At 46.9% G+C, this 27,642-nt stretch overlaps 2 pseudogenes; one reads left to right on the top strand and one right to left on the bottom strand.

Moving 5' to 3' along the window:
* LOC109756950 (probable RNA-dependent RNA polymerase 3) overlaps positions 1-27,223 on the top strand; it is a 39,114-nt pseudogene extending 11,891 nt beyond the window's left edge.
* On the bottom strand, positions 13,242-16,853 carry LOC141042191 (uncharacterized; annotated as a pseudogene).
* Positions 27,224-27,642: the final 419 nt, after the last annotated feature.

Raw genomic sequence — 27,642 nt, forward strand, 5'->3', positions numbered from 1 at the left:
GTTAGCTAGGGTAAAGGCCATGTACACCCTCTCGGTCTTCCCGACCAGTATCCCCAAGCTAGCAGCGACCCGAGCATCTTGAAGTGGCTTCGACGGAGCCCCCGAGAATCGCAACCAGACCTGAGTGAGAGGCTTGCCCTGTGGCTCCACCTTCTTCCACTCATGAAACTCGAGGATGCACTCTGTGCCAGGTACTTTGCACAACCCAAAACTGAGAAGACACTCCAAGTCCTCTGTTGTAGGGAAGTCAACCTTATACATATTGGCCTCGAGTCGAATAAGCTCCCATTCAAAATTACCTGGAGCTAACTCACTCAGCCTCTGCATAATCTGAGCCTCAGACACATCACCTTTTGTGACTTTAACAATCCACGTGGTCGTGCTCTGGGGCTCCTCAGGGATCTCCCTCGCACTAGGAGACTCAAAAACATCAACTCGGCACAATAAACTCCATAAATAGTAATACTCGGCATCTGATCACGCAGTATCGGGCACTCTCCCGTGTCATGCGCTGGCTTGAGGCAGGTATCACATAACTCAGTCACACATTCAGCTATAAAGTGGCCCCTCTCACCACAACGATAACACAACATCTTCTCCTTTTTACGAGCCCCTTGGAAGCTCTATCACCATCTGTCTTGTCTGCGGCACCGACAGCACCCGTCACCAAGGGCTCAGTCTCAGGCACCTCAACATTAGCCAGCGCCGTCACCACATCCATCGCCTGACTGGACAATTCCGGCGTCTGTTCGGAAGCAGCCACCTCCGAGGATGCCGTCGGTTCCACAACAACAGGCGGTGGAGGTTGGCGGTAACGGTTCCTCCCACCGCGACCACCACGATGACCTCGGTAGCCACCTCTCTGCCGGTAATCTAGGCCAGATGCCCCCCTCAACAAAGCCTCCCGGGGGACCATAAAAAGGTCTTTCTGCTGTTCCATCACTCTGCCATGCATAGCCACGCCCGCCGCCCGTCGACGACGAGCCACGATGTTGGCCCTCAACATAGGCGTTGCAGCCATCGTCACCCCACTGTCCCCGAGGCGGTTAACCGGGAAACGAGCATGTCCGCGCCTCCATCGCCCCCATGCTCAGGCTGAGGCGGCGGAGCGTGCGTCGGCACCGGCCCAACCCGTTTTTGCGGCGGCCTTGCAACGAAGTGGGGCGGCGGCGCAGCCCGGGGCTGCTGCCCATGTGCCTGCGTCTGCTTGCGAGGCGCCACCACGACTGCCCCGGTCGGCGGCGGCCTAGGCCCCTGCGCGTTGCCCCGCCCCGCAGCGGCTAGCACGGGCGCCGGAGCGGCCGACCCAGTTGCCAGCGGCCTAGGCCCCAGTGCGCCACCGCCGCGACCCGCAGCGGCCGGCATGGCCCCAGCGGCCACCGGAGGTCTCTGACCCGGCAAAGCACCACCACCACGCCGGCCGACACGGTCCCAGCGGCCATCGGAGGTTTCGGTCCCCGCGGACCACCTCCACACCACGCCATGACCGCGAGAGGAGGGACATGGGCAGCGCGACCAGGTCCACACTTAGGAAACCCGGGAACGGCGCAACGCTGACGAACCCTAGGCGGCGGCAGCAGTATACTACGATCACGAACACAACGATCTGTCGATGTGCATGCGGCTACGTGATCGGTAGATGGGATCGGTGTTTCCTGGGCCTCATACCCAGTAACACCCGGTCCGATCCGCCGTGCCTCACAGCTCACATGCTGGGCCACATACCCAGGCATGCAAGAGCCCATGACGGCCCGCTCAGCCACATGCCCAGGTTGGCTCAGTAGCTGATTCAAACGGGACTCCCTGGCCGCCCGGATCTCAGCCGTCGTGCTGGTCACCGGCGCCGGCGCCGCTGCCACCGGCCTAACCTTCCTCTTCTTTCTAATCACGCGAGTCCAGGAATCCGGCAAAAAGAAATCTGACAAAGTGATTGGCTTGATACATACCTTGGGTAGAGGGCCTTTCCATGGCCGGATCGCAGAGGCCGCCGTCCTCCGGTGAACAATCCGGCGAACCACCTCCATCGTGTCCTCGGGGTGCAGTCCTTGCCGCGCTGGATCGTCAAGCGGCACGACATCATCCACAATTGTGGCCACTTCCTCCTCTGAATATCCAGGATTAAATGCCTCACAGATCACATCCGAAGGCGTCGGCGAGTACACCTCCGGCGAGTCTCCGGCGCGGTCCCCGTCGTCGTCGTCCTCATCGTCTGACTCCGCGAGACCCCAAAACCTGCCGCCGACGTGCCCAAGTCCAGGGACGACGGAAGCTGGCGTCCGGACCGCGGCGATCGCCGCGGGCGTCGCCCGTGTCGCCCTCATGTATTTTATCATCACTTAAGAGTGCAGCATCCATTTGGATCTATTTTCTAGTTTGGTTAACATGTTTTTTCCTGCTTTCGTGGCTATTTCTGCAGCAGATTTTAGAATAAGTTTAGCACAACATAGTTCAGCAACCACAAACTGAACCTCAGTAATTGGTGTTTTTTTAGAACCCACAGGAGCTCTGCACGCCTATAAATTAAGAAACAAAGTAATTGCTTGTTGAAATATTTACTCCACTACTATTCTACAATCATACTGAAGTCAATTGTAGCTTCCACAGTTGGAGTATTGAGTATACCAGAGTAACTGATATCATATTCATGTTGAACGAAAATGAGTCTCTATTTACACTACAGATTAGATAATAAGATCTGTAGGGAGAACCGGAATATTGAACTTCATCTAGACCACAGTTTTCCCACTTGCATCTTCTTCTGATTTAATCCTTACTTCACAAACTAGATTGGTCGTGCTAGCGTACACTAGAAATCCCGTGGGCAAGTAAAGCTAAACAACCTTGGCCCTATCACATCTCACTATCTCAGTCAGCTCTTAAGTTTACTCCAGGCTTGTCCAGAGTTATTAATAAAATCTACTATACCATATGTGAGACAAGATGGTATACATGCTATGGTACTAAGGACCAATAGAGTTAAGCATGGCAAAGAGAAATCACACAATACATGATCAATCCAAAATGTATGCTATACGGCCTTCTTTTTTGGGTAAGTTTACTACATGATGTCCATGTAGTAGTCATAGTGCAATAAGATTTTGAGTTTGATTTCAATCCTGTTGAGTCTGAGTTCCTATATGTGCTATTTAAGCCAAAAAGAATCGTGACTTTTGGTCCAAGCACTACTGGAATTTTTCTATACGCCAGTTATTCGGCTCTTCGCCGAGAGGCAAACCACGGGCACTCGGCAAATGTACAGACGCCGACAGCCACACTCGGCAACCATGGCTTCACGGCAACTAGCTAATGTTGCTGACACAGAATCACGGCGAACAAACTACGTTCGGCAAACAACGCATACGCCGAGAGTACCACACGGCAAAGAGAAGCCACGTGGCATGCCCGTTCGCAACTGACGGTGCTGTCACTTCCCGCTATCTATACCGAGAGCCATGATGTTCCGCTCGGTAAAAAACCGTCACAGAAACATTCAGACCTGACATGTGGACCTACTGGACCAGTTATCAGTAAAACTTTCAAATGATTTGTCAAATTTTGAAAAACAATAATATGACACTCAGTTGACTGATACCTTTGCCAAGAGATGTGCTCGACATACCACCGTTGACTGATAGCTTTGAAACTGACCGGTGGGACCCATTGGCCCACACGTCAGAGGTACTTTTACCGAGAGCCACCGGCCTCGAAAAAGAATGCCACGGATGGAGTACTGACGAGCCATTCTTTCTCGAGAGTGTCCCTCGGAAAAGAATGTCTCTACTGGAGTGCCATTCTTGTCCGAGAGCGTCCCTCGGAAAAGAAAATCACTACGTAGTTAAAGTGCTCAGGCGACCCCTTTTCCGAGAGCGACACTCGTGAAAGTGAGTGTTTCCGAGTGTTGCTCTCGGTAATATGTCCCATTGCTTCTGTTGTGAAGCTATTTCTTATCTAATCCCTGCAACTGAAAACAACTAGATACATATTATGTCTATATCTTAAGTGCAGCAAATGTTATCATATCAAATGAATGTGGGAGCTAGGAGTTGCCTAGAAATTCCTTGAGCAACACATCACACACATAGGCATAACTCAAACTAGTTCACATAAGGTAACTCAAACTAGTTCACTTAGGCCATTGTGTCATACAAGTTCATAGAGCAAAAAAATTTCTCGAGCACATCACACACAAGTTCACATATTCATACACAGGGTTAATTCATTGAAGTTCACATATTGCAAAACACATGCACATCACACAGAAGTTCACATCTTCATACATGGCCTTGAGGAGGGGCATCGTTTCCATGGGGTTAACCTTCTGGAGGAGGAGGAGGAGGAGGAGGAGGGGCATCATTTCCACCGCCTTGAGATTTTATAAGAGCCTATAAGATTAGAGTCACGTGAGCATTGTTCATCGCTATATAATGAATGGGCCAAATTTAGAGAATGTTCTACCTCTAGTTTTTTCTCGAGCAAATGGGCCAAATTTAGAGAATGTTCTACCTCTAGTTTTTTCTCGAGCAGTTTGAACCTTCGTTCATTTCTGCTCGTTCCTTCTCTCTTGTCTCCTCCTCAGCCTGCTGCCTTTACTCAGCTTGCCGCCTTTGATCCTCTTCAGCAGCCCGTCGGTCCAATAAAGCCTGTAATATGGCATTAGGCTCATATAGGTTGCAAGGGTGGTATTTCGAGACATGGACATAAATGAATGGTTATGATGCTAACCTTGAGACGCGTGATCTCACGTGACGCGGCGGTTGGGCGACTCTGTATGGACGGAGTTGAGATTGTGCTCGACGCACGTATCTCATGGAGCTTGCGATGCGAGGAGGTGGCGATCGCCCGGTTGCAAAGGAGGTGGCGGCCATGGCCCTTCCCCTCGTCATCAATGATGAGCAGCTCAGGATCAAGTGGCTTGTACGTAGGTTCGGCGTCCTGCCTGTGCACCTCCTGGAAGACCTCTTTGAAGGTCCCATACCTCTCCTTCGTCGATAGGCTGCAGAACTCGGCGCCATCCTTCCCCTTGTGGCCTTCTTTCCAGGCCTCTAGGATGTGGACCGGGCGACCAAGCTCCGCCTCCTGCAAAAGTAACCATCAAGCTTAATGAACGGAGATGCACCGTGCGAAAAAGTTAACATCTTATTACACATACCATGTGTTGCTTCAGAGTGGTTAGGTTGCGGCTCGTTCCCCTGGACATGTGCCGGGCCTGGCATTTTCGCGCGATCGTTCCCCTTCTCCACATGTTGCGCCTGCCATGCTAGGTCACACCACATGTCAATCAGGGCCTTCGAACAATCTTCCTTGATCAAGGGTGAAAGATCGTGAATGTCGCCTAGAGGGGGTGGGGGTGAATAGGCGCTTTAAAATAATTACGGTTGAGGCTTGAACAAATGCGGAATAAACCTAGCGGTTAATTTGTCAAGCACAAAACCTACAACAACTAGGCTCACCTATGTGCACCAACAACTTATGCTAAGCAAGAAAAACTACTTAGGTGATAGCAAGATATATGACAAGAAACAATATGGCTATCACAAGGTAAAGTGCATAAGTAAAGGGCTCAGGTTATAGTAAGAAGAGGCAGGGGAGGTATGCCTAACAAATAGAGGAGTGAAACCTCCAACCGAGAAGAACCGGCATAACCTCCAACATCGAAAACATCATAGAAGATGCGAGTGAACTCTGTTTTCGACGAACTCGAGCTTGTCATCAAGATGACCATAAGCTCCAAAACTCACAAAGAGAAGAACCAAACAAGAACCAATAAAGATGATGCAAGGATGCAATGGTTTGAGCTCTCTATGAACGATACGATCAAGCTACTCATCGAGAGCCCCCCTTGATAGTACGGCAATCGATCCTATAACCTGGTCTCCCAACTACCAACATGAGACCGGTAAAATAGAAAACCTATCAAGAGCAAACCTTTGCCTTGCACATGGTCCACTTGAGCTAGATGATGACGATCTTGACTCCCTCAAGATGGACCACCTTTCTTGATTGCGTTGGCTCGATGAAGACTAGTTGATTGCTCCCCCATACTCCACTATGGGTGAGCCACCCTTCCGCACATCTTCACAAGTCCATTGTGAGCACAATGGACGGCAAGCTTCAAGCACTTGATCTCTTCGTGATGCTCCACTTGAACTTGCACACGGCAATGTTGATGACGATCACCACTTGATGTCATCCTCTCCATGGGTTGAGTGATATCTTCCTCTTGACGCAAGCCCATGAACACGTACCTAACCCCACATAGAAATCTCACATAGACCATGGGTTAGTACACAAAGTACAATGGACAATGCTTACCATACCATGGGATCACTTGATCCCTCTCGGTACATCTTCTACGCTTTGTGAGTTGATCAACTTGATTCACTCTTGACTTAGTCTTGATCAACCTAGAATCTTTCCAACTCTCTTCATTTGGATGATGTCTTGAAGGTAAACATGAATGATCACACAATCTTCTTCTTCAAGACATGCTTGCAATAAGCTCAACTCTCACATGACCAATCTTTGGATAATTCCTTAATAGCACCTTGGTCAACACAAACTCTCCTTGAAACCAACACATGTACTCCAAGAAAAGCCTATGGACAAAACCTTCAAATATAACTCAAGGCAACCATTAGTCCATAGAGATTGTCGTCAATTACCAAAACCAAACATGGGGGCACCACATGTTCTTCCACAGGGTTCCCTCACCTAGTCAGACATAATCGAATCATTGACTAATGCATGTAACAAGCGGCAGATGACTCAAAGTACTAGCAACCAATGTTGTCACTTACCACCAACAAGTATTCTTCTCTCTCCAAGTTAGTCTTGCAAGCAGTTTTCCTCGTCATCTTAAGCCCCTTGTCATTGAGCGGCCAACATTGCATCACGGCCTTGTACCGCAGCGTGTGCTTGACGTCGAAGAGTATCTTCCGGGCTGATTTCTTAGCAAAGGCAGCACTCGGCGTATGTTCTGGGACCCGATAATCAGGTGGTTGACACGTGGCTGTTTCCTATTTGCTTTCTTTGCCCAGCGTGGCCGCCGGCAAAGTTGGGGCTCGGTGTAAGGCGTGGGACCCGCTTGTTAGTTAGTGGACACGTGGCTATTTCCTACTGGTTGGCTTTGCCGAGCGTCGCTCTCGGCAAAGATAGTGCTCGGCGTATGTTGTGGGCTCCACTTATCAGATGCTTGCCGTGTGGTTGTTCCCTATTGGTTGGCTTTGCCGAGCGTCTCTCTCGGCACAGTGAGCTCTTGGAGTACGGTGTGGGTCCCGCCTGTTAGGTCCTCGCCACGTGGCTGTTCCCTATTCTCTAACTTTGCCGAGAGCCGCTCTCGGCGTATATCGTGGGACCCGCTTGTCAGGTGGTTGCCACGTGACAGCTTCCTATTGGCTAGCTTTGCCGAGAGCCACTCTCGGCAAAGAGACACCACGTGGCAACCTCCGTTTCCGTCTGTCGTCCGTGAGTCTCTTTATTTTGCCAATGCATACTGTTTGGCACTTGGCAAAGAGTTTGCCGAGTGCCCGTGTTCTGGCTCTCGGCAAATTCCTGTTTGCCTGAGAGGTGTATGCTGGGTGGCCTTTGCCGAGTGCAACTCTCGGCAAAGCCTTTGCCGAGGGTTTTAGGCCCTTTGCCCAGTGTTTCTGACACTCAGCGTTGGTGGCGATTCTAGTAGTGAAGCAATAAGATAATCCCTCGTCTCTGATTCTTTTGCCCTTTCTCAACCCTTCCAAAAATTTAATTCCTGAGTTCCTGACCTCCTGCAAAGAATACCATGCTGAAAACGGCACCGACTTGTCAATGCCGTTAGTGCTACTATGGATCAAGTCAGCACGGAAAATTTATGTACTGTTAGTGCTACTATATCTTTGTAAAAGAGGTCATTCGTCATTTATAACTACAAATTGATTCACTTGTATCATGGTCTTGACTGGTATGCCTTTATCGTCAGTTTACAAAGATGGAGGGAGGGAGAGGAGAATAAAAGCGGAAAAAAAGAAAGAGAGAAACAAGAAATGCACTTCTTCTGTTAGGTGCTACTTTGTTCGCACCGAGTGTGACTGGGACAAGGGTGTTCCTTATATCCTCTCCAACAGAACAATTGGTGATGCCCGCAAGCTTTTTATGCACGTACACACTGTCCCCAGTGTGGCAAAATATGTGGCTAGGTTAGCAATCTTATGTACTTTTGCTACCCAGTATCACTAATAATGCATACTTTTAATCATAAATTCTAGGATATCTCATGTTGTTACTTGTTAGTAAATCTTGTGCTCTTGCTTTCTGCATTGGACTGCTTACAAAATAACCAAAAAGAGGTGCCACACTGTGAAAACATGAAGTTTGATTATATTTGGCGATACATTTGGTGCAAGTCATTGCCCATTTCTCTTTTTTGCTTGTTTCTTTCAGTTTTCCAAATATTACTGTGCATGGATTTTACAATGCCTTATACGATGGAGATGAACATAAGATGTTATTTCACTTTTTGTCATTGTCTGTGGTTGTAGCCACTCTCTTTTGGGGGGTAAATTTATATAGTTGGTTTATGGGAATGACAGGTTTGGTTTGGTATTGTCCAAAACTATTACACTACTCGATGGTGAAGACCTATCAAAAATTGACGTTGTAATTGTTGATGATGTACCTTGCAAGGTTACTATCTCGTTCCTTTGATGTTTTGGCTTGCTACTAGAATATACTGTTATCTTGTATACTCAATGAAATATTTCAGGATAAAAACGGAAACATTGTTCTCAAGCATAGGGAGGCTTTGATCCACACTGACGGGACTGGCCTAATATCAGAAGATTTAGCTAAGAAATGCCCTACTGATGTATTTAAGGGGAACCTTTTGAGGATACATGACGTGAGTGTGTGCTTACATGTCCCCCATATTGAGTTCATGCTCCGGCCAGTTGCTCCAAAAGTTCAAACTGATGGAGAGAGGCGAGCAATATATTTAAACACCCCATTGTGCATCTTGTCAGAAAATATGATTTTTTTATTTCTCAATTACCATATTTGAACTATATATTAGGTCTCTGAAGGTTATGGTTTTGTGAAGATAATGACTACATTTGGGCAAATTTTGATATGCCAAAAGAAAACTTGGATACACACATGGCCCAGCTCCTTTTAGTAATACAAACTTGACACATAGTTGAATTTTGAATCAGTGCGGTTTGAAACTTTTAGCTGTTTCACCATGCTATGCTTTAGGTTCTTCCATAGAATGCATTCTGCACTCGGGCACTGATTATAGTGGAAGCTCATTGGCACCCAATATCATCGGTCACACCAATTGTTCTCTCAGTTGTGAAAAGATTGGTGGTACCTTATCTTACTTTGCAACTCACTCCATTATGAGTTGGACGGCACTCGACTTTTCACCCTAATGAGCTTCTTAATAATATGGCACACATCCTAATAAGCTTAATAATATGGACATTTGTGTTAGTAGTGGAACATCACGTTCTGTACTTTGGTAAAACTGTCTCCACTAGATCCTAGATGATTGTGTCCCTCTGCTTGTTTAATCTCATACTGAACTTAAAGAACCTGGCATGTCGACCATGTTAGATCAGCAAACACATCATCCGTAGATTGTGATACACCATACGATGTTACCATTGGTTGCAAACTTGCAATATATCATGTTACAACATCAAGTCCATCCCATTATTGTTTAAAAGAACGACAGATTTAAGACAAGATGAGAAATTTGTGGACTCTACTAACAAATAGGTGTTAGTGGTTAACTTTACCCCAAAAATCATGTTTTGGAAATAGCTCATAGTTATCAAAATTGTTGCTTGCTATTTCTAGCTAACTCTGCTTTTCACTTTTTAGTTTTATTATTAATTATTTTGGTACTATTATTCAATTCTATGTTATAACTTACATATGATAGTGTGGATTCAAAGGAGGATCAATTTGACATCGATGATCATGTAATCTGTGGAGTAAACAATATCATGATCTTTTCTCAGTTATTTTTCAAATGCTCCATTAGATAACTAAGCAGTGTCTTACTCTTCCCCTTCCTCTCTCTAGCCTCTTCTTATGCAGGTCCGTATGTTCTATAATGGACTTGTTGTAAAGGGAACCCTTCTTGTTGTTAGAAAGGTATATATTTATCATGGATGGCTTGAATTTATTGTCGTTGGAGTGTTATCGTTTAGAGCAAGTATAATAAGGGGCTTATAGCCCGCTTACGCGACACTTTTGTCTATATGGAGGAGAGAGACAAGAAAAAATGAGAGGAGTGGTTTCTCATGCAAGAGCTCACCTCTACACGTGCTCCTAGGCAAATGTAATAAATATGGAGAAAGAGAACGCGAGAGGGTGGAACAAAGGACTAGTATAATAGCCAACTTCATCATATGAGTGACTATGTATGATGTCTATAAATGACATGACAGCGTCATATGGCCATCAACTGGCTATACTATTAGCCATGCTCTTAGCAAATTAGCAGTTCATGTGAACAAATGGTTGCATGGAAACATTACCTTCATTTCCTATCTTTCCTATTTGCCATTTTGTTGTTGGTACCTTTTTTCCGCATGTTCAATTCTTCTGGCCCACAACTTACACAATGTCCTGAGTTAATGACAGTCTGAGAATCCAATACTAGTAATATAATTGAGCAATCACATCAATTATTGGTTTTCTTTTACATCATTTTTGTTCACTTTATGTCGGTCAAATTTTGAACTTTTCTTAACATTTTTTAAGAATATATTTCTTATGTATTGCAGCTTCCTGAAAGGACTATCCATATACGACCATCAATGATAAAAGTAAACTCAGATCCTAGTCTATAAGGTGGGCACTCCTTCAAATCACTGGAAATTGTTTCAACGAGGTAAGTAACCTGGATATGCATTTACTGGATTTCAGTATGAGTAGGGGGGATATCTTGCATAGGCCATAATTTAGAATTTTAGATGTGATCGTTAAACTACTTTGGTTTTAGCAAGAACTGGGAAAGTTCCCATAAAACTGTGAAAGGCAGTTCTTTACTTGGTACATGTTTTGTCTTCGATTTTATAGTATTATTAAGGTCACCCACGCTTAACTAACTGATTAAGCTTTCTGTGAATCAGTTTGGTAGCTGAAGTCACAGAGTTAATTTCTTTGTAGTGGTAGTGCTACGGTTTTGATAAATATTGAGATATTTTTCTTGAGCATTCTCTACAGCTAATGAAATTCTTGCCTTTTGTTGGCACTTCCCAACATTTTTCCAGCAACCGACCCAAAAGGGCATTGACATCAAGGTTTTTAATCACGCTGCTTCAATATGGAGGGGTTCCAGCAGATTATTTTATGGAGCTCCTAGGGAAGGCACTAAAAGATGTCGAGAAAGCTCGCCATAAAACTAGAGATTCCCTTGAAGGTTAATTTGAAATATCATGAATAGAGCATGTATTTATGCTGCATTTTGCTATAAATATGGGATATGTTGCATTTCTTTGATGTTTAGGAATTTGTTACTTTTAACATCTCAAGTATGCATTTACCTAGTGGTAGTTATGCCTTCACTTGCAATTTCTATTAATGTGATCCCTCTTACAGTTGCATTTAACCATGGTGACATGGATGATTTAATGTCTGCACGGATGATCCTTTCTGGAATTTGACCAGAAGATGAAGCATACTTACAACACCAGCCCAAGGAGGAAAGAGAAGGATTCAAACAAGGCAGGCTCCCTGTCGATCAGTGTTATTATCTGATGGGCACAACAGATCCTACAGGGACACTAAAGCCCCATGAAGTCTGTGTGATATTGTAAGTGGTCCAGTAACCCACCATATCCTTTCTATTTCTCGGTCTTTCCTTTATCTCTTCCTTATGCTTTTCAATTTTTACGACTGCCATAATCTTATAATTTTACATAAACAGGATATTGGTTTCTCTGGATCTGTTTATCATGTTACAATTTGTTGTAGAAGGGGAATGCAGAACCTAAACATTATTTTGTTTCTGTTTTTAAACCAGTGAGTCGTTAGATAATGCATTGAAATTGAGCTTAGACTTTAAGTATTGGTATATTGCTCACCTTTTCTGGTCAGCTTAGACTTTTGGATGACCTTTCCACACCCACCCCCTCTCCCATAAATAATAATATTTTGGATGAACTGGTGCTTGCAACCGAACGTGTACCAGGACCAGGATCAAGAGGTGTTAGTTCAAATCCTTAGTAACTAAGTTTTAAGAACTATAATTGCAGTTCACTGACTTCACTCTAGTCCATATCTTAGGCTTGAAGGAGCCTAGACACGAGTGTGACTGTAAGTATGTTGCTCACCGTTTTCATCATCTAGCTTAAGCTTTTAGGTGTTGTTGGTGTATGCAACTATGCACCTTCATATGGACTAGAGGTTTCTGCTTTGGTTTCATGAATGCATTAAAGAACACACTTCGTACATCAATTTGATTTTTTTCAAGTCCTTGAATAGTTTGATGATCATCCTGCCCTGAAAGAAGAATGTCTGATAAGGAAGCAACAACTTCAGCATGTACCTTTTTTATATAGACTGGTCAGAACATGGTTTAATAAATGCATGGTCTGATCTTGGTGGATGGTATGTTTTCGTGCTGGATTAAGTATGTGTGACTAATTACATATTGCCAGGGCACAAAATATGTGGGACTTCTAGACTTTGGTAATGTTCTAGGTTTAATTATAGACCATACCATCCTTTTGAAGGGAACTAGAAGGTTGAAGTGTTCGTCTGTTCCTTTTATTACTAATTATGTCTCATCAAACAGGGACCATGACCCCATTTCTGGAGAGGTTCTTGTCTAGACATCCTGGGCTGCATTTTGGTGATATACATGTCTTGACAGCCACATATAGTGAGGCTATACAGGATTTTGTGGGAGACTCCAAATATGCTATTCTTTTTCCTGTTTCTGGACCACGATCTCTAGCTGATGAGATGGCAGGTGGTGATTTTGATGGTGACATGTACTGGGTCTCGAGAAACCCACAGGTTGGTCATTGTTTCTGACATGTTGTAGTGAACTGTTTATTTTTGCTATCCTTGCTAACAAACATAATCCTTTGGAGCATATTGCACACTAGTTTATTAGGGAGTATATATATATATATATATATATATATATATATATATATATATATATTTATTTATTTCGAGAAAACGCAAAGGACCTTTGCGTTTCATTTCATTGAAAGGAAAGAGAGAACAAGCCTCCTAAGAGGTGAGTTTTACAATGCCATTGGCAGATCAGTGCACATCCCAGGAAGTGGCAGGACAACCCCGAGTCCCTGGGCTCCGGCGTTTGCCCAACAGCGGGCCTCGTCTTTGATCCTATCTACTAGCAAATCAATTGAGGGCGTCTCATTGTCAAAGACGCACTCGTTCTTGTGTTTCCAGATCATCCAGGGAACTAGCAAGGCAATGGACCTGAGGGCCTTGCGGCGCGTCATCGGCGTGTGCTTGTTCGCGCGCAGCCACCTTGCCATGACAGTGGGCTCCTGGTCCGGTGGCCGGGTCGGCATGCGAAGCCAAGCCAAGATGGCATACCAGGTTTGGCGAGCGAAGGGGCAGGTCAGGAGCAAGTGCTGGAGTGTTTCAGTGGCTTGGTCACATAGAAGGCACCTGGGGTGATGCTGCAGCCCGCAACGAGCGAGCCTCTCCGCCATCCAGCAGCAATCTTGGTTCGCCAGCCAGTGAAAGAATTTTACTCTTGATGGCGCCCAGCTTTTCCAAATCAGCTTCCAGGACGTGCATCGTGTTGAACCATGGAAAGTGGCCGCATAGCATGACTGCGCCGAGTAGATACCGTTGGCCGTCCACCTCCAGAGCAGCTGGTCTGGTTCATTTGAGAGGATGGTACGGTTCACGGTCTGCCAGATCATGAGGTATTGGCCTATCTCGTGAAGGCCAAGGACTCCCTGGATATCATGAGCCCAGGAGTTCCCTGCCAGCCCTTCTGCCATCGTCCTTGAATTTCGTCGCCGTTTGGGGATGCACTGGTAGCGAGCTCGCGGTTGGACTTTCCGCTAAGCCAGCGGTCCTCCCAAAACAGGGCAGACTGGCCGTTCCCGATAGCCATGGTCGTGGAGGCGAAGAACAGCGCGCGCTCCTCATGGGAGAATTGTAGGTCAAGCCCTTGCCAGGCACGGCCCGTGTCCACGCGGGCGAACCATAGCCATTGCAGCTGTAGCGCCAACCTGGCGCGCTCGAGATCGCGCACACCTAGGCCTCCGTACTCGATGGGGCGGCAAACATGTCGCCAGTTGACGTGGCAATGTCCACCATTAGCAATGGCGCGTCCAGCCCACAAGAAACCCCTCTGAATCTTCTCTAGCTGCTTTAGAGTCTTCTTTGGAGGGGCGAATGCAAGCATTTGGTGCACGGGAATAGCACTGAGCATCGACTTGACCAGAGCAAGGCGCCCAGCCTTGTTCATAAGCCATGCCTTCCAGGTGGGCAGCTTGGCGGCCACCGAGTCAACCAAGGGCTGCAGCTGGGCGGCAGTAGGGCAGTGTGTCGTCAGTGGGATACCAAGGTAGGTAACAGAGAGTTGCACTACCGGGCACCCAAGCTCGGCAATCACGCGTCAGCCGCGAGGTCACCATGGAGGATGGTGGCTGAACTTTTGGCGTCATTCACCTGAAGCCCACTCACCTTTTCGAACAGGGTCAAGATACCCTTGACAGCGGCCACGTCTCCCGGCGTCGCGTGACAGAAAAGCATGACATCGTCAGCGTACAAGGAGATCGTCGGCATGTGCCGACGAGGGTGTAGCTGCTGCAGAATGCCGATGTCAATGGCGCGGCGCATCAATCTGCTGAGGGTGTCCACTGCCAGCATGAAGAGTTGTAGGGACACGGGGTTACCTTGGCGCAGCCCGCTGCGGTACCAAATCGGTGGGCCAGGCTCGCCATTTAGTAGGACACGGGTGTTGGACAACGATAGCAGGATCGCAAGCCACTCCCGGAATCGGTCTCCGAATCCATATTGGCGCAATACCTCGAAGAGGAATGGCCAAGACAGGGAGTGAAAGGCGCGTGTGAGGTCGAGCTTGATCATGATCCGCGGGGCACCAAGTTGATGCAACGTCTTAAGCGACTGCCTGACAAGGATGAAGTTGTTGTGGAGGCTGCGGCCGGTGATGAATGCATTCTGGTTGCGGCTAACCAGACTGTCCAGCTTTAGGGCGAGGCGCAGCGAAAGTGTTTTAGCGAAGACCCTGGCCACCAGGTGAATCAAGCATATTGGCCGGTAGTCGCGCAGTTCGTGGGTGCCCGCGCATTTGGGCAGCAGGGTCATGAGGGCCTGGTTAAGCTTGCAGAATCCTCGGCCTCTCAACACGTACAGCTGTTGGAAAACATCCATGATATCTTGCCTTACTATGCCCTAGCAAGCCTGGAGGAACTCCGTGGTGAACCCGTCCGGCCCCGGAGCCTTGTGGGCGGGGAGGCGCTTGACAGCGTCCCATACCTCGTCTGCATTGAAGGGCGCATCGAGGCTCGCGAGGTCGCCCGGGTCAATAAGCTGCTCCAGGTCCATCGTGATGTTACGATTGGCGGACGTGCCCAAGATTCTGTCAAAGTGCTCAAACGCCGCCTGCGCCATCTCATCATGCTCGGTGAGCACATGCTCGTCCACGGCCAGGCTGAAAATCCAGTTCTTCTGCCGACGGAAGGAGCATTGCTGGTGGAAGAAGCTAGTGTTGGCGTCGCCGTCCTTGAGCGTGGCAACGCGCACGCTGTCGGGCGATGGTGCGCTCGAGGGACGCGAGGCCAAGGTACGTACCGACAATCCTCCTCAGTTCGGGCAGTTCCTGACCATCACTCGGATCGGGCGAGCCGGTAGTGGCCCCTACACAATCCTCCTCGAGGCCGAGGCATGGCGGTTGATTTGAGACTCCAAGAGCTTCTAGAGTATTGGCGGCCAGTGGGGTGGCGCCAAGTGGCTCCGTGGGGGGCTCTGTGCATGTGGTAGAAGCGGTAGTAGCCAGCGTGGGGCCGCCAACTGGCTCCGCCTGCACGACCCTGTCCTCCACGACCGCGGCGACAGTTGTGTCCTCAGCCAAAGCACACTTTGGTCTACTTTTGCCCTTTCCTTTTCTGGCACGACGAAGTCGTTGGGCGAGGCCGCGGTGGTCATGTTGACCAAGCTGACCTGGCCACGGAGCCATGGAGCATGTACCGGACGGTACGGACGGCGGCGACGGCGCCGCGTTTTGGGGCACCGGCCATGCCTGGTCGACGGCCACCCCGTCAGCGCGCGCGGGGCGGTTACCAGCGCGCCAGCCCAAGGAATACACGACCATGCCATCGACGCGTCCAGTGGGCTGCGCCTCCGTGCGCCGGCGCTTGCGACCGCGGTGGTGTGAACGCCCAGCACCCAGGCCGCGCCCTTGGTCGTTGCCGTCACGCGCATGGTCTCCGCCAGGTCCGTCGCGCGGCTGGGCGTGTCGAGGTGGAGCTCTGTTCATCTACGCGTGAGACAGGATATGTGAGAGTCCTGATGGTCGGTGCCTCGGAGCTCAGACAAGCCGGGATCTGCTCCACGATTTCCAGGACGGCTGCGCGGCGTATGCTGGCGGGGTCGTGTATGCGCCCAGCCAGACGGAAAACTGCCATGTCTGCTTTGGAGCGAGTGCCGGGGTGGAGACGTTCGATCCAGCAACTGTCCCCGAGGATGTGCTCTGCGGTCGAGAGATGCCACGCCTGGGCGGGTATGCCGCATAGTTCCAGCTCAACGTTGTACTCGAACTCGCCGGTGCCCGCATGGGCGAGCTTGCTCCAGGGGCGAGAGGGGGAAGCACGGAGAGCTGATGAATGGTCACCGTTGAAGCGGCGCATGGTGGTGCGCGAGTTGAAGAGGATCAAGAAGTCCCCGGGGTGGACATGAACCGTGAAATCTCCATCAGCAAGCTCGAGGGAGGTGAGGAGCAGGTCAGCGACCTCGGCCGCGGACACCTACGGCTGGTTACCGGAGATGGAGGCCACCATCGCGCGCGACAGAACCTCCTCTGCCTCCTCCATCTCAACGAAGTGTGACATGATGACCCTCACCGGCTCGAGCACATGCGGTGCGGGTGTGATGAACATCGGGGCAGCGAGAGGGGGCGGGGGCGGAGGCGGGGCCTGGGGAGCACGCGCCCTTGCAGCGGGGCCAGCGCGGCTGGGGCCGACGCAAGCTTGCAGGGCGGCTTGCCTTGCGGCCTCCTGGCGCTGAGGGGTGCAGGAGCGTGAGTCATGGCCGGACAGGAGGCAGCGGCGGCACCTGACATCGTTGGTGCAATCACGCACCCAGTGGCCTTGGTCAAGACAGCGGAAGCAGAGTCCGGCGACCTCCTCTGGGGAAGGGCTGCGCCGTCGAGGCAGCAGAGGGTTGGGCACATCGTCTTGTCGGGGGCAGCGGCGGCGGTTCCGGCGTCGCGGCTCTTGGAAGCCATCTGCATCGACCTGGACGCCGCCCGGGGCGCGGTGCACCTCGGAGCGGGGGCTGAGGCGTCTCGCAGCGGGCTGTCGAGGAAAGACGGCGACGGCAGCACGTGCGGGGGCTGGAAGCGCGAGTCGCGCGGAGGTGACCGGTGGGGTGCGTGCGACGTTGCTGTACGAGCGCGTCGAGGACTCGCTCTCCGAGTCGAACCAGCGGTCACCGGAGGACACGCGGTCGCCGGAGAGGGTCGCTCGGAGCTTGAGGGCAGGTGGGCTAGAAGGTAACTATTCATATTTCATATAATCCTAGAGCATGGAATTTGGGATGCATTGCTGATTTTATTTACACAGGGTTTCTGCAAGTTGAATTCCGGTCCTACTTACTACACGCATTGCTGATTTTATTTATACAGGGTTTCTGCAAATTATATAAAATGCATATTTTTGTCTCACTTCAAAATAAAACAATGATATTTAAACGTTACCATCTAGTGGATAAATATAACATCAAATAGCTAATATTGTTTCTGAAAGTTGCATCATTCAGGATATAGCCTAAATTTACCACTCATTTGTTCCTATAATCTTTCCTGGTATTTTTAACAGAAAGGTACATTTGATCCAAATGTGTTGACTTCTTTTTAACTCGGCTAATGATACAAATTAGGTTTTGTGTCCTTTAGGGTTACCTTTTTTTGTTCTAAAATATAAAATACCTTGCGTTGTGTTTTCAGAAATTGTTAGTGTATCTTTGAAGCATCATTTTGTTAATTAAACTGCCCACCTTTTCCCCTCACCATGAGCTTTTGGCTGCACTGGTTGGTTCTCAATATGGTATCAAAGCTAAGAGGTCTTGAGTTCAAGAATTGACTCAAATATTTCTTTCGATAGAACATACAGCCCACTTGCAATTGGGGTCTTATTGTCTTAGGCATCAGAGAGTTCGACTTGAGGGAGAGTGTTGAAGTATAAATGCTGAGAACATATAGTTCACTTGCAGTTAGGGTCTTATTGTCTTAGGCATCAGAGAGTCCGACTTGAGGGAGAGTGTTGAAGTATAAATGCTAAGCTTTTGGTTGGTGCATGATACTCAATAAGTTTGGCACCAAATTGTTTTGGACTATTGGTATGACATCATACTCTGCGCAGCATTGTAACTATCATTAAAATGACCTTTTCAGTTATTGAAGTACTTCAAACCATCGGAACCATGGGATCCAAGAAACCCTCCAAGGAAGGCTAAACAAGAGAAGCCTCAGGATTATGATGAATCCAAGCTAGAACACATTTTATTGCGTGAATTTTTTAGAACTAGGTTTACACCAAGGTATTATTTACTCGTAATATTTTTTTTGCATGGGCACTTAACTCAGCTATTTCTGTTATGCATCTAAGCCCGCAGAGCGTCTTGACATTGAAAGGCCATCGGAATTTTGAGAAGGCCAAAATACCTAAAATGTATTGTTCGAGTTACCTAAACTGTATTTTTAATATACAATGGTCGTCTCATTTACCAAGTCTGGACATAAACTGACAGGATCCAGGTCATGTGGCGAAGATCGTACAAATCGACATGTGTACACCTATAATGAAGTCAATTATGATTAATAAGTGTTGAAGTGTATATGTGGATTGCCTAACCCTTTCTATCAGTTCGGACTTTTGGTTGCGTTGGTAATGCATGAAGCTTAACATGGTATCAGAGCCTAAGGTCTTGTGTTCAAGTCCTGGCTTTCGCAGTTTATTCAAAATTTGCTGCTACCCCCCTCTTATGTCCACGTATAGGCCTCTTGAGCCATACCTCTGAGTCTATTCACGTGTTGACTTCCCGCGTCACACGTGAGAGGAGGTGTTCTGTTCACGTGTTGACTTCCCGCGTCACACGTGAGAGGGGGTGTTTTATTCATGTGTTGACTTCCCGCGTCACACGTGAGAGGGGGTGTTGAAGTGTATATGTGGATTACCTAGCCCTTTCCATCAGTTTGGACTTTTGGTTGCGTTGGCTAGTGCATGAAGCTTAACAATAAGATTCTACCACATATTGAATTACTCATCATACCTTCTTGGACCAAGATCATTGTTATTAAGAACTTTACATCATAATCATACATTAAGTTCTAGTTATAGATAAATTTGTTAAGAGAAAAGGAACAATGTTGACATATGCTACCGTTTCAAAATATTATGTCCTATATTTACAGTGTCCAGTAAAAGAAGTATTGGTTATTTGTTTACAGATAACATCACATATATTTTGATATTACATCTGCTCAGCATGTTGTAGTTTCCTAGTTTTGCCATGACCATTTTGTAGACCCTGTATTATATATGACCTATGCAAGTTATGTGGTCTAACGTTGTTTGAGATTTTTCCTTTCTTCAGTTATGTGCTGGGTGCAGCTGCAGATTGTTGGCTGGTATATATGGATCGGCTACTGACATGTGAAGTTCAAGAAGACAAAAAAGAATGGGAGCCAATAAAGGCTAAGATGCTTGAATTGGTTGACATTTACTATGAGGCTCTGGATGCCCCAAAAAGTGGGAACACGGTTTGAAATCCTCTGTTGATATACACTATAGTTACTGTAATTTTTACTGTTCACCTACTGGTACGGGATTAAACATCCAAAAACGTTATGTGTTACAGAATTAGTGGCGATGAGTTAGTAAGGATGGACTTTAATTGTGTAGAGTCCAATTATTTCTTTAGTTGAGTGCTTGAGTTGGGATATAAAGAAATGGATCAAAGCCCTCTATAAAAAAGGTAGCTAGTATTTGGATTAAGAAAAAGAATGTAGCAACCCTCCCTTCCAGTTGCTAATCCCTATCCTCTATAATTTTCTATCCCTACTACTGCTACCCTTCTTCACAACCATGATATGAACTCAGTGGATGATGTATGGTAGAAAAATTCGATATAAATGCTACTTCCGTCCTGGTTTATTGGTCCTCTTCGTATTTTGTGTCAAAATTTGACCATACATTTAACTGACAAAAGGTCAATGCATGTCATAAAAAAATTATATCATTGGATTCGTATTTGAACATAGTTTCCAATGATACTATTTTTTGTGACATGCATTAACATTTTGTTAATTAAATCCTTGGTCAAAATTTGACAAAAAAATACTAAGGAGACCAATAAACCAGGACGGAGGTAGTACTGTGCAATGTGTATGATGATGATGAATCTGTACATGTGGCCCAGGGGGTTCTGGAACACCCCTATCCTGTTGTAACAGGGAAAGACTTGGCATGGATATGTCATGTTCCTTATGGATTTGGCACTTAAACCAACTATAAGGAGATTTTCCCTTAGTTGGCTCCATCTAAGCCCAATCAAATCAAAGAAAGATCACACCTTACTCTTCTAAGAGAAGACGTCTATATAAAGGACCCGGAGGCCTATGCGGGAGGTATCTTACAATGACAACTCAACTCAAATCACAACACAACACAAAGTTAATCAACCACCGATGCAATTTACTAGTGTACTTTTAGCTAATATTGGTGACTGGATATGTGATGATCCAGGTACAGTGACGATGTAGATTACATAAAAAACCTGCATACAGTGGATGATTCTTTGTATGCTTTCATCACCAGGACATTAACCGTCTTTCTTAATAGTTTCATTTTGTTTTGCAACAAAATGATATTACATACATCGTACTTCAGCTAAACTTTCTTTCTTCATCCATCTTCCAAATAGATCACTATGCCTCGTCATCTGAAGGTTGAAGTATATCCGCACTTTATGGAAGGGAAAAGGGTTTACACCTCCCTACAATTCCACATCAGTGTTGGGCAACATCTATGATTTAGCAAAGTCGCATCAGCCTGAAGCAGTTCACCCAATCAATAAGTTGATATTTCTAGTTGGTTATATATGTTTTTCATTTGAAACTGATTTTTACTGATCATGTGTTATATATGTACAATCTGCAACGATTGCAGAGGAAAAAATGTGGAACTTATAGTACAATTATATAATCGCACAGTAGCCAGACTAGGGGCATTTGTGCTGAGCTGATAGCTTTCGAGAGATTATATGTAATTTTATAGTGTCTGTTCACCATTAGTTCCTTGATTTGCTAGAAAATCAAATTTAGGCTCGATCAACCGGCAACACGATAGTGGAATCTTTGGGCCGTTGTGATGCATGTCTGATGTGTCTTGATGATATTTTTTTACCTAACTAGGTTTGGTGGTTGCCAGTTTCCAGTATACAGCTGACCTCTCTTTTGCTCCTACGTGCTTTGGTTGCACTGAATTTGCAAGTGCTGAAAGTATCTCTGTCAAACAAATAGGCAGTTTCAAGCAGAGATGAATCCTGGCAATCAGGCCACTATGAGTTATGGAAATTCTGGATTTAGCATAACACCATTGGTGACGTAGTTAGATGCATTACAGTAGGACTATCGAGGATAAGTAGTGACCAGCCAGGCGTTTTGCAAACTTCTGTATAGGCTGTAGGGTGAAGATGCACACCTCTGGGCTTTCGGTAGTGCTGTGCTGGGGCAGAAACTCACCTGAGTCTGTAAAACGTAGGTTTTGGGGGAACTGGCTCAACCCTCAAAGGGGTGGTCTATCATATATATATATATATATATATATATATATATATATATATATATATATAATGATGATGTACAAGTCCAATACCAATACGGTATGGTTTACACAGTAGGGCTACAATACGAAGTCTAACACCCTCCCTCAATCTCAACTCACTCCTGTAGTATCTAGGAGGTTGAGATTGCGCCTACAGACCTCAAACATGGGAGAAGATAGAGGCTTGGTGAAGATGTCTGCAAGTTGATCTTTTGAAGAGATAAACCTGACTTGTAGTAGCTTCTGTGCAACACGTTCCCTCACAAAATGATAGTCAATCTCAATGTGTTTAGTCCGTGCATGGAACACCGGGTTTGATGACAGAAACGTAGCACCGATGTTGTCACACCAAAGGACCGAAGGATGTGGCTAAGCAACTCCTAGCTCTCGAAGTAGGGACTCAATCCATATAAGTTCGGCAGTCGCATTGGCAACCGACTTGTACTCAGCTTCTGTGCTAATGCTCTTGTGACTGCGCTTGGTCGTGATTTTGCAGTTAAGGATTTGGGACAGCTTCATTTCTTCCTGGGTATTGAGGTTGCTCATCAGTCTCGTGGTACAAGTCCAATACCATGTAAAACGTAGGTTTTGGGGAACTGGCTCAACCCTCAAAGGGGTGGCCTATCACATATATATATAATGATGACGTACAAGTCCAATACCAATACGGTATGGTTTACACAGTAGGGCTACAATATGAAGTCTAACAGAGTCCAGGTATGCGGAGTAGAGAGAATAGGGAGAAGATCTCTTTCATGATAATTTTTGCTATATAACTTGACAAAATCCAATGGAATATAAAGTTGCATAATTTGTTATACAGCTACAACAGTTAGATATCTCTATCTGATTAATTCACAGCGGTGGGAATTCGATGGTTTTAGTCCTTATCCATCTAGGCTGTTTATGCATTTCCAGTTGCGTCTGTTTGGGTAAGAAAGATGCACCCTAGCCATGGCTGTGCTAGGAGTTAAGCTGGGAACATAAATTAATAAAGCTTATAATCTGGTTAGAAATAAGGCAAGGTCAGTTAGCACTTTCATGCCAACTATCATCAGCAATAAGGTAAGGTCAGTTAGGACTCTATCATCATGACGTTCGTCTTGTTCACTGTCTCCATTCTGTTCTTTTTCAGATATAACTCCGCTGACATGCTTCACCGAGGAAGTAGTAGCCGAAGAACGCAACATGTGGGGTCTACGTTACGACGAGTATCGGAGAGCGAGCACATTGCTATTGGACAGTAATCGCCCAATCTCTAAAGAAGAGAAGAAGGCGAGGTTCCGGGAGCTGGACCAAAAATACAAGCAGGTAAAGCGTGGACCAGTCCACTGCTGGCTAACAAAGTCGTGAGAACATCATGCATTCCCTGACGGGCTCGTGAGAACTGGGTTGGGCTGCAATGCAGATGCTGTACGACGCGGCGGAGCTGGAAGAGAGCCACAAGCACCCGTTCGCCGTCTACAGGGAGGCCTGCGCGATCTACCATCTGGTGTACGAGCACGCGGCGCGGTGCCGGTGCGATGACGAAGGAAGGCGTGTCGAAAGGTGCGGCTTATCGTGGAGGGTCGCCGGCCGCGCGCTGTGCGAGTTCTACGTGATCAAGCGCCGCGGCGACAAGGTGGTCGCCGACATGCAGGTCCTCCGCGACGCCTTCAGGAAGGATCGCGGTGCGTAGCATAGCTTGCATGCATGCATGCAGAGTACGGCTTTAGGTGGAATATCTGATTATCTATGTATGTACAGTACGTAGTAGTAGCAGCAGTGTGGTGTACGCGTACAGACCTGTGTACAAGTTTGCATTACTGGTGCATGTGTATTTGATGGATTATGGATGGGCTTAGGCCCATATAAGACAATAATTCCTAGTTAATCTCTAAGGCCCATGCATGTGTACGCAAGTGGTGGGAAGTGTGGGAAGTTTAGTACCGACCTCTTTATAAGGGCTGCTCTACCACTTGCTATTGGGAGCTTGGGAATAGGAGCTGTACACGCACGCTCCTTCTTCTCCGCCGCCTGCTCGCCACACCACGCCTCGTCACGACGCGCGCGCGCCGTGGGTTGCGGTAATTAATGAGTCGCTTACGGAAGCGTCACTGTCCGAGACATTGGACCGTGGGCTGTTCGCGGACTCGATCGTGGGCCTGGCCCAGGCCCATCTACCTGACGGCCTATATAAGAAGGCGTTGGCCAGTGGAGTGAACCCTAACTCAGTTCACTCACTCCCTCTCGTACAACCCTAGCCGTCATCTACTATTCCTCTCTCTGTGCTGCTTCCGGCGATCCCATCCCGACGACCGCGTGCATGGTTGGTTGGGAGAGCAGGTGCCTCTGGAACCCTATTGTTCGAGATCTTGCCCGGGAGAACGGCAATAAGGTTATTGGGGAGCGTCTCGACGCGATTGCTCCCGATCCGTCCCCGTCTCCGTCCGCCTCTGCTTCCACTACTTCCCCTGCATCGACTCCATGGCTGACGACGAAGCCACCAAGAAGAAGGCCAAGGCCGATGCCGAGGCTGCCGCTGCCGTCGCCGCGTTGGCCTGGCCAACCGGAGGGTATGACTCGTTCATCCCCTATTTGCTCGTACATGTGCTGGCCGTATATAAGCTGCTCATAGATGTTTCGGTTCTATGTACTATACGTGCTCACATGCTTAGGTTTCTGTATGAGATGCATACCGTATTTTCCATGCTTACTTTTTACTCGTGGATTAGATTAGTCAAAAAAGTGCTAATATTTTCAACAATCCAAAAACTTTATTTTAGCCACTTTTTGACTCATGGCTTCGCCGCTACTCTGAAACCGGAAAAGTTTACTGGAACGCATTTTAAGCGTTGGCAGACGAGGACTACCTTGTGGCTCACAGCAATGAACGTGTTCTGGGTTGGTGGTGTGTCTCCCATGGTAACGATTGCTCCTGAACAGGAGAATGCGTTTAGGGAGGCAACCACCATCTTTGTGGGAGCCGTTCTTACTGTGATCGGAGACAAGCTAGTCGACGCGTATCTCCATATGCGTGTTGCCAAGAATTTATGGGATGCGCTCGAAGCTAAGTTCGGCGCAACCGATGCTGGAAGCGAGTTGTATGCTATGGAGCAGTCCATGATTACAAAATGGTTGATAACTGTTCTGTATTGGACTAGGCCCATGAGATACAATGCATCGCTAAGGAGCTGGAGCTCCTGAAGTGTGAGTTACCGGACAAGTTTGTCGCGGGTTGCATTATTGCAAAACTCCCTCCTGGATGGAGGAACTTTGCTACTTCTCTCAAGCACTTGAGACGTGAATTCTCTGTTGAGGATGTTATCGGTCATCTAAGTGTTGAGCAGAACTCAAGAGCAAAGGACTCACACGTGAAAGGGGCGGAGGGTTCTTCTAGCACCAATGTGGTGTAGAAGAACTTCCACAAGTTCAAGGGAAAGAACTCTGTCTAGCAGTATACTACCTTCAAGAAGAAGGGTAAGAAGAAAGATAAGAAGATAGATGGCTGCTTCACTTGTGGTTCAGAGGAACATTGGGCAAACAAGTGACCAAACAAGTATAAGAAGCTAGGACAGGACGCAAAGTCTGTCAATGTGACTCTGAGCAACAATGATGCGGCATCAAGGTATGGTAATCTGTTTACCGTACTTTCAGTTTGTCAGTCCACAGATTGGTGGGTTGACACTGGGGCCAATATTCATGTGTGTGCTGATGTGTCTTTGTTTTATTCTTACCAGGTCACACGAGATTGTTCCGTCCTGATGGGGAACGGCTCACATGCTTCTGTTCACGGTGTTGGCATGGTAGATCTGAAGTTTACTTCGGGAAAGATCGTGCAACTGAAGAACGTGCAGCATGTCCCCGCCATCAAGAAGAATCTCGTTAGTGGTTCCCTTCTATTTAAAGAAGGGTTTAAGTTAGTATTTGAGTCTACCAAAGTAGTCGTATCTCGTTATGGACTATTTGTTAGAAAAGGATATGAGTGTGGTGGTTTGTTCCGCCTTTCCCTGGAAGATTTCTATAATAAAGTCGTGAACCAAATTCATTCCAATGTGAACGAATGTGAGGTTTGGCATTCACGTCTTTATCACATAAATTTCAGTTGTATGACATGGCTAGCTAAGATGAATCTAAATCTGAGTTTCACTTTAGCCAAAGGCTCTAAGTGCCATGCGTGTGTACAAGCAAAGCAACCTCGTAAGCCTCACAAGCCTGCGAAAGAGAGACACCTGACACCACTAGAGCTCATACATTCAGATCTCTGTGAGATGAATGGTGTGTTGATTAAAGATGGAAAGAAAAACTTCATGACTTTGATTGATGATTCCACTAGATTCTGTTATGTGTATTTGTTAAATACAAAGGATGAGGCTCTACACTACTTTAAAATCTACAAGGCTGAAGTTGAGAACCAACTTGAGAAGAAAATAAAACGAGTCCGGTCTGATCATGGTGGAGAGTACTTTTCTTGTGAGTTTAATTTATTCTGTGCGGAACATGGTATTATTCATGAGAGGGCGCCTCCCTATTCACTCCAGTCAAACGGGGTTGCCGAACGGAAAAATTGTACTCTAACAGAGTTGGCTAACGCCATGTTAGATACATCGGGTTTATCCAAGGCATGGTGGGGGGAGGCTGTATTGACATCATGTCATGTTTTGAATAAAGTTCCCGTGAAGGACAATGAGACTACTCCCTATGAGCAATGGGAAAAGAAAAGAACTACACTCTCTTACTTGCGCACTTGGGGTTGTTTGGCGAAAGTCAATGTGCCGATCCCCAAAAAGCGTAAGCTTGGACCAAAGACCGTGGACTGCGTTAATTTGGGCTACGCTAAGAATAGCGTTGGCTATAGATTTCTAGTAGTGAAATATGAGGTACCTGACCAGAAGGTCGGTACAATTATAGAGTCTAAGGATGCTACATTCTTTGAGGATATTTTCCCCATGAGAGATATGCAAATCACTTCTAGACTGGAATCTAAAGAGACTCGTGAACCTGCCATTCTGATGGAATACTATGAACACAAAAATGATGAAAGTTCCACAGAGGATGACGAGGAAGCTCCTGTTAGGAGCAAGAGACAAAGGACTGCAAAGTCTTTTGGTGATGATTTTCTCGTGTACCTCATGGATGATGACACTCCCAGTTCCATTTCAGAAGCTTATGCATCTCCGGATGCTGACTACTGAAAGGATGCGGTTCGTAGCGAGATGGATTCCATCATGGCTAACGGGACATGGGAGATCACTGATCGTCCTTATAGTTGCCAACCATTGGGATGTAAGTGGGTGTTCAAGAGGAAGCTAAGGCCCGATGGTACTGTTGAGAAGTACAAGGCTAGGCTTGTGGCCAAGGGTTATACCCAAAAGGAAGAAGAGGATTTCTTAGGCACTTACTTGCTTGTGGCTAGGCTGACAACCATTCGAGTGTTACTCGCTTTGGCTGCCTCGCATGGTCTTCTCGTTCATCAGATGGACGTTAAGACGGCTTTCCTTAACGGAGAGCTAGACGAGGAAATTTACATGCAACAACCGGATGGCTTTGTAGTAAATGGTCAGGAAAGAAAGGTGTGTAAGCTAGTGAAATCTTTGTATGGCCTGAAACAAGC

Source organism: Aegilops tauschii, chromosome 3 (assembly GCF_002575655.3).
Source record: "Aegilops tauschii subsp. strangulata cultivar AL8/78 chromosome 3, Aet v6.0, whole genome shotgun sequence".
Lineage (NCBI taxonomy): Eukaryota > Viridiplantae > Streptophyta > Magnoliopsida > Poales > Poaceae > Aegilops > Aegilops tauschii.